Source organism: Carassius auratus, unplaced genomic scaffold, assembly GCF_003368295.1.
Source record: "Carassius auratus strain Wakin unplaced genomic scaffold, ASM336829v1 scaf_tig00216983, whole genome shotgun sequence".
Lineage (NCBI taxonomy): Eukaryota > Metazoa > Chordata > Actinopteri > Cypriniformes > Cyprinidae > Carassius > Carassius auratus.
Genome location: NW_020528835.1, coordinates 6,497 through 14,219, shown reverse-complemented (window position 1 = coordinate 14,219; position 7,723 = coordinate 6,497). Strand labels below are relative to the sequence as shown.

General features: G+C 39.8%; 1 pseudogene; it reads right to left on the bottom strand.

The window, feature by feature from the left end:
* Window positions 1-532: 532 nt before the first annotated feature.
* Window positions 533-6,370, bottom strand: LOC113099626 (sphingosine kinase 2-like; annotated as a pseudogene).
* Window positions 6,371-7,723: the final 1,353 nt, after the last annotated feature.

Genomic DNA, 7,723 nt, shown 5'->3' with positions numbered 1-7,723 from the left:
TGCACCTGTTGCTTGTATCCAGCATCTTTGTTTGGATCATGATTAAAATGCAGTGGTTGCCTCTCATTTTAAATAGAAAGAGCATAGACAAAGCCTTATTTTGTTTAATATGAAGATATTTATTTTCTTGGTGTTACTTATTTGATTTGGGGCTAGTAATAAAATTTCAGTTTTAGTTTTGTCATGTACATTTACTTAATATTTAAATTTTTTCATTTAGCAGACACTTTTATCCAAAGTGACTAACAAATGAAGACAATAGAAGCAATCAAATCCAACAAGAGATCAATAATATGCAAGTGCTATATTAGTATATTATTATAGTAATATTTCAATTTCACAAAGAAATGTGCAGCATTTTGTTCAAGCAATAATAAAAGGACACATTTAATTTATAATTTGTCTTAAATCTAATTATGTAAAAAAAGAAAAAAAAAGAAATCATGAATCAAATCAAATCGTGAGTTGAGTGAATCATTACATCCCTAATAGCAACTGCTTGCTTTCTGTCTCTCTCCCACCCCCCTACAATATGCGGACGGCTAAATATTATATAATTCAAAGAGCCAAACTAATCCCTGCCTGTTCAAATCCAAACAGGTCAAAATCTTGTAATCTTTATTCCAGAGTCCCAACAATCAAACGGGCCATGGAGGGATGAACCTGTGACGAAAGAAGGTACAATCAGGCATGTTAAATAGAAAGCTTTCATATTTTTTATATATTATATATATATATATATATAAAACACTGACGAAGCTCACCTGAGCCTGCAGTGGCCCATAGGGCACTACCTCTCCATCTACAGTGAGGGTTCCTCGCAGTGAAAGTGGCTGAAGGCGAAACGCCCGAGCAGAAATATGACTACCTAGGGAGAGCTAACAGACAAATGGGCTCCTCTCTCCATTGCTAGGAACAGTCTAAGCAGTGTTGCCCGTGAGATACCAGCCCGCACAAATGTCAGATGGATCAGCCCATCATCAAATTGAGCCTGAGGCGCAGCAAAAAGATCTGCTCCCAGGTGGGTCTGATAGATGGCAAGAACCAGGACAAAATCCCCTCAATAGTGACCCAGTCACTTGTAGGAAGAGGTTGGTCCAGAGGAGGTAGCAGATCATCCTCTGGCAGGTTGATGGAGGATGTCATGTGAGGGCAGTTCTTCAGGGGTCCTCCAGTATCCGCAAGGTCAAAGTTGAAGGAAGGGGTCGGTGAATGAATAGAAGGGGATGGGGAAGACGAGCTGGGTGTGTTAGGACGTGGCGCAAGATAAGAAGAGTGAGGAGAGGTGCAAGATGGAGATGAAGTAGGGGTCGGGGAGAGGGACAGAGCAAGGGATGGATTTTTTTCCGGAGGGAGAGAGTTTGAATGCGATTGGCGGAGAAGAGAGAGGGGCCGAGGCCGTGAGGGGTTCTGGTTCTGGTCCAAAGTTTTAGATTTAAAGCTTTGAAAGGAGACTGACGGAACGGAGAAGATGAGATAGTGAGGGCTCGCTCACGAGATTTGTCAAGTGGAAACGCCTCTCGCTGAAAGTAGGTGCCATTTATGTCTTCATCCTCCTTGCCATAGGCTGCCAGCTCCAAGTCTTGGTCAGTGTCTGCACCGATTGGCTGGCTGAAGAAGGCATTAATTATCTGGCTAGAAGGGGCCGAGTTTTTACGTTGCATGTGTTTCATCTCAGGTGGAGTCGTTTGATAACACTCATTGCACTCGTTTACCTCATCTCTCACTTTCATCAAGTCTTCTCTGTCGATCTCATCCCCACCCGGTTTATTCTCTTCTTCCTGATCCCATTATTACTGGCTATGCTGTCACACTCTTCCCTTTCATCTGATTCCGAGCTGGTCCCTGACGTCTCCTCCATCTTCTCTTCTGCTTCCACCTCTCTCTCTCTGTCTTCTGCGAGACTGCTAGCTCTCACTACCCCAACCCCTCTTGCCCTCTCTCTCCTCTCTCCCTCTCTCGCTCTCTCTCCTGCCTTTCCCGCTCTCTCTCCCCATCTCCCTTACAGAGACTTCTTTGTTCACTCAGGCCCATGTCTGAACAGGTGCGGTGAATGGGAGTGCGACAAAATCCCGTCAAGCCTTCAGTAATGCTACGTGAAAGTGGCCTTCGGGGCGGCTGAGGTGTGGCATCGGGGTTGACTATAGCAGGTGGAAGGTAGGAAAGACGGCCCTTATAGGAGCGCAGAGACGCCAATCTCACTAGTGTTCCCAGTGTAAACCGTGCCGAGCCCAGCCCTCTGTAGCGCTCACTCTCTATGTCCACATCAGACACAAAACCCCAGGCCACTGAAAGGAAAGAGAAAAGCCTCCTGGGAGCGGGTGGGTGCCCATTCTGATTGGATGTGGATGAAGTGCATGGGCTGGTTGTAACAGAGACCAAGTCCATTGGTTTAACCCCACCCCGGCACAGCAGAAAACAGCAGTTGAGAAGGAGAGGCTCCCGAAGGCACATGTCATATCTGAGAGACAGACAGGAAAAGAGAAATATTCATGATGAAAAAAAAACAACTTAATTTACTATCCATATTTAAAACATGACTCATAAAAGTATTTAAATACTGCCATGAATCATCACCTCTGCATTACATGGATCTTGCCTATGAGTGTAAAAGTAGGTACATTGCAATCAGTACACCTACACAACAGCAAACAGCCCTTGAGAAATGTATGAAACTCATCTCAATAACAGAAAAGGCAAGTTTTTTGTACAATGAAAAAATATTTTAAAATATCATTCATCTCTACAGAGGGAACACAATGCTGTTGTTTTTCCATATACAAATTTTCAGATATTTATTTCCTGTACAATGAGAGTTGACAGAAATAATTACAATATATGTGTTTGAAATGTAGGTGAGTAAATCATGACAATTTAAGTTTGGAGTGAAGTGTTCCTTTAAAAAGGGAGGTTCTTTGAAGAACTGGAGATTTTCACACAATGTGTCCCAGGTGAGCTCAAGCACACTTCGTACCCTGCACAGTGGTTGATGGAACCAGCGAGTGCATTTCCAGAGCCACAAGGAAGGATTCCAACTGGAGTTTTTATTGGCTTGTTCCCAGTCTGGCCTTTCCATAAGGCCATTTATCACCTGCAAAGAGAACACACAGATGAATATGTAAATCATCTTATTTTTACATGGAATATACTTGAAATAGTCTATACAAATTTTGTAGAAAATATATTGATTTTTTAGAGTCAAGATGTCCAAGGTTGTGAATGAAGCAAGTAAGATAATGGATAAGATGTAGAGACATTAGGCTTTAAAAGTCAATTGATAACACTTTATTCTAAGGACAATTTCTAACTACTTACTTAATTTTATTACTAGCATACTGGCTGTTTATTAGTACTTATAATGCCTTATTCTGCATGACCATATTTTAGATCCCTTCAACCTACCCCATACCTAAACATAATAACCACCTACCTTGGAGTTTATTGAGGAAAACTTTTAGTTAATAGTGAATATCTGTTCCATAATCTAAAGTTTTATCAGTTTATCAGTCATCTTTCGTGCCCAATGCTGTCAAAATTTTTAAAAGCAAAGTGACTGATTTTTCATAAATTATTGTGTATTGCATGCTTTCCTAAGCGTATACATATGTTGTCTGTGATGTACTGCGAAGCCAAAGACAATTTTCCACAAAATGGATAAGTAAAGTAAATTAAAGTAAAACCCAGTGGTATCATTCAGGTACTTAAAAAATCAAACTTGTGTAATTTAGAATGTTCTAAATATCCTTTGCTCGTACAGTTATTAAATATTTTCACTTATTTGGCTATATCTTCAGCTACTGATAAGAGCCGTTTAACATGTTTTACCCTGTTTTAATAAATTCCACAGATGATCCAAGAAACATTACAAAGCAAATTTGTTTGGTAAAGTTAATTAAATACATGTGACAACAGCATTCGAGATTGTTATGATATTTACCTCGTGCAAGAGTCCATCTCCAGAAACAATGACGATTCCATCCCATTCTGGTAGCAAGATCTCTTTGATCAGCTCACGTGCATGATTCTGACGTTCTGTTTAACAACAAAACCACATACGTCACATCCATTCAATTCAATCAATCAAATTCTTAGGACTGTTGGTCTGAACCATTTGCTGCTGTATGAGTGTGATCGTGCATGTTGTTCTTACCTGTCTGAATGAGGTTGTAGCTGATGTTGGCTTCTCTTATCATTGGAAGTATGTGCGTTTGACACCATTGCATTGCCTGACCCCGGCCACTGAATGGATTGACCAGCAGCATCAGTCGACGGGGACGGGGCAAAATGCTTTTTACAAAATTCTGCTCAATAAGAGAGCAAAAACAAGCAAGTGAGGATAAGGACTTCATTTTTAGGCTGAAAACAACACTTCCACATCCTAAACTATCCAAATAACAAATTCCATATTTTATTCAACAAAATAAAAATCAATCACAGAGTTTCTTACATTAATGGTTCAACTGGATGGCATTTGAGAGCAATTCATTTTCTTTTTAAGATTGGAAATTGGGATAGGTCACATCTATCCAGAAAACAGTGAATATACAGTCAAGATCTTAAACTAGATGTTAGCTGGCATTTTGTTAAGATCAAAACTTCTTCTTAAACTTCCCATGTGGGTGAAAATTGTGCTGTCTTTTTCAGATGTTTGACTCATGTATTTTCAAATTAACTGAGGCAAGACTTTCCCATCAATTCTTTCACAACTTTGCCTATAAAAGTAATAAAGTATCATTGTTTTTTCTTGTTTAAACAGCTGATTGCAAACATTTGTTTCATTGTTGCTTTAATTTAAACATCCAAGTTTTACCTACCAGCATAATTGGACGGATGAAAATATAAATAAATGGTGTGTATTTATATTTTCGCACCATTAGAACCACTATACTGACTCAAGATCTGCACACCTAACACAAACTAGCAAACACACTCTTACAAAAATAAATGCAGACAGACATGATTCTTACTAACATAAATTTAGCTCACTATAAAAGAAATCAAAGTGGCATCAAACTAATGACACAACATTAACGCAACAGCACTGACTCAGACGTCTTGAAGAATTAGCAGCATCTGGATGCATTTTTTCTCTTTAGTGAAGACACTGAGGGGGTACATTAAACGTTTCCCACTAACAAAAGCATATACATATCTGAGACAAAGCATGTTTGAATGATCAAACCCTGACACCCACCTGTAGTGGAGTTGACATCCATCCCCCTCAGAAGGCTCTGTATGGCAGTGTTCCATTTCTCCGCCTCAACTCTGCTCTCTGCCAAGTATGCCCTCACCTGTCTGTGTCTAGAGACACCTTCCGACGACGTCCCTGAGGGTACCAGTAAAGCACCAGCAAAGGAGGGGCTGGCGAGCGTGGGCAGCTGCATCCGGTCAGTTCCGCCAGTGGCAGGATCAGCCTGGACTGCTTTCCAATACGTGGAGACAACCGCTGGACATGGATATGAGTTGGTGTGAGGGTCAGGGCATAGTTGGTGGAGGCAGGGCTGGAAGGCAAAGAAACACCTCCAGAGCTGTTGGGGCTGCTGTCGCTGTTACTTCCACTTCCTCCTCCGCTGCTCCAACCTCCGAACTGTCCATGGAGCAGAGCCTCCTCAGTCGTAGATGGGCTCTCTGGGCCTGGGGAGCGCATGTTGGACGTCTGGGCTCAAAAGGTAGTGCCACTGGGATGGGGAAAGTATGTTTGGACTATACAGCTTGAATGCCCCATGTAGGGTTCTTTCTTCTGATTTGTAGAGATTACTTTCTGGATGGATGCACTAGTTGTTCTGAAAAGTGTTAGGTTTAAGCCCAAATAATGGGCTTTGACGTAAACGGAGTTAAAATTAAAAATTACAAATGATGACAGTGTTTCAACAGGTGTCTTTTCAAAACACAAGAAAATTTCAGCAGGCTTTTCTGTCCCTGATAGTGTTAAATCCTTTCCATCAGTGCATTTTTCTTGAAAACAATGCTAAATCCTGTTAGGATAATCTAATCAAAAACACAATACAAGAAGGAGATTTCCCGTTTAGTATTGCAAGTATCCCAACAAAAATGACAGTTTTGTTTTAAAAACGAAGATGTACAAGATTAAGATGTCAGATTATTTGCTTTTCTCTCTTTGACTGACTGCACTGGCAAAATGTCACAATATGAAAAAAGGCAAGGTTTTGTCAAGGTTAAATGGTACGGTGTATGCATCTGAATAAGTAACCATTAAACAGATTTTCTTCAGTTATTAATTTAACAATTTTCCATTCTTACAAATTGTTTAAATAAAATAGGAAGCACAATTTCAAATAACAGTGCATTGTCTTAAGGTCAGCAAACTTACAAATGACTAAAAATAAACACAAACTAAGGTTATAATAACACAAAAACAAGCACAGAGAGCAAACGTAACGGCCCAGCCGAGGATATTGTTTGAGAAGTATCAAATGAAACCTTATCAAGGTGGTTGACTAAAAATACAGTTCCTCTCCAAAAACAACAAGGATTAGGAAGTGATAGAGATGAACAGGGATGTCACTTCTGGTTTTGGTTTAAAATAGTGTCAGAGACTGTAGTAGTGCGGAGAAATCGTGTTTTAGTTCAACCAATAAAAAAAAAAATGCCAGAAAATCCAGGATTTTATATCCATGAACGCTGAATTCTGTTCTTCAACCCTTGCAAGATGGTCCTCAAAATAGGAAATAAATAAAACACAGAATACAGAACGAGTAGGACAGCTGGAACAGGGTCTCAGGGCATGGTAAACCTCTTTATCCGATGTTAAAGGTGCCCTGCTGCGCAGAGAAGAAAAGGTTTGGAGAGAGACAGAAAGAGTAAGATTACCTTTCGCAGTTAAACATGATATTCTACATCCTAAAAAGCAATATATATGAACCCTAAGAACATGAACAATATATTATTCTAAATAGAAGTTGAGGACCTTTTATTATGGAAGATGTACTACCTTCCAAATATTTTTTTTTTTTAAAGAAGTCTCTTAATTCAACTTAAAATAACTTTATATATTAATATGTTTTTAAACTGTAATGTATTCCTGTAATGGCAAAAAAGCTAAATTTTTAGCAGACAGTCTGGGGTGGAATTACACCTGTCCTGCATCAATCTTGGATGACACTACATAATGTAAATTCCGCAATTGAGCCTGAAACGCAACACCAGGACCATGAATGAAAACTACAGTTGAGATGTAATCGCAATTTTTTACTCAGTGGAGAACAGGAATGTTTGAAATGTGAACTGACGACAGATTCAACAGATTAAGCTCTCATAGTATGAGCATAGGCTGACAGGAAATGCCTGCAATTGAGAGGCCTAATTTATCGACACAGTCTGTAAATATCTAGGATGAAATGGATGATGTTCAAGCTGTAGTTCAACATTCTGCAGACTTTGTTTTGGAATTTGACCAAAATGCAGATATACTCTTATCATGCACTTTAATTTTCTGCTTGTTAAGACTTCTGCGAAATCAATGCAGAAGTCTTAATAATTGTTAAAACTCAAATAAACTTGTCCACTTTGTCCTCATGTGTCCCTGAAAAGTTGGCCGGCGACACTGTCAAGTAATCAAAACCCACAGTAGACCAAAAGTACATTCCTCTCTCAGGCTGTCTCAAGCTTTACCTTTCAGGAGCCAAAAGGAGCTCTGTTGGCTGTCTGGGTTCTCACACATATGTGCACGCTTTGACCCTTTCATCACAAAGAGTTTTAATGC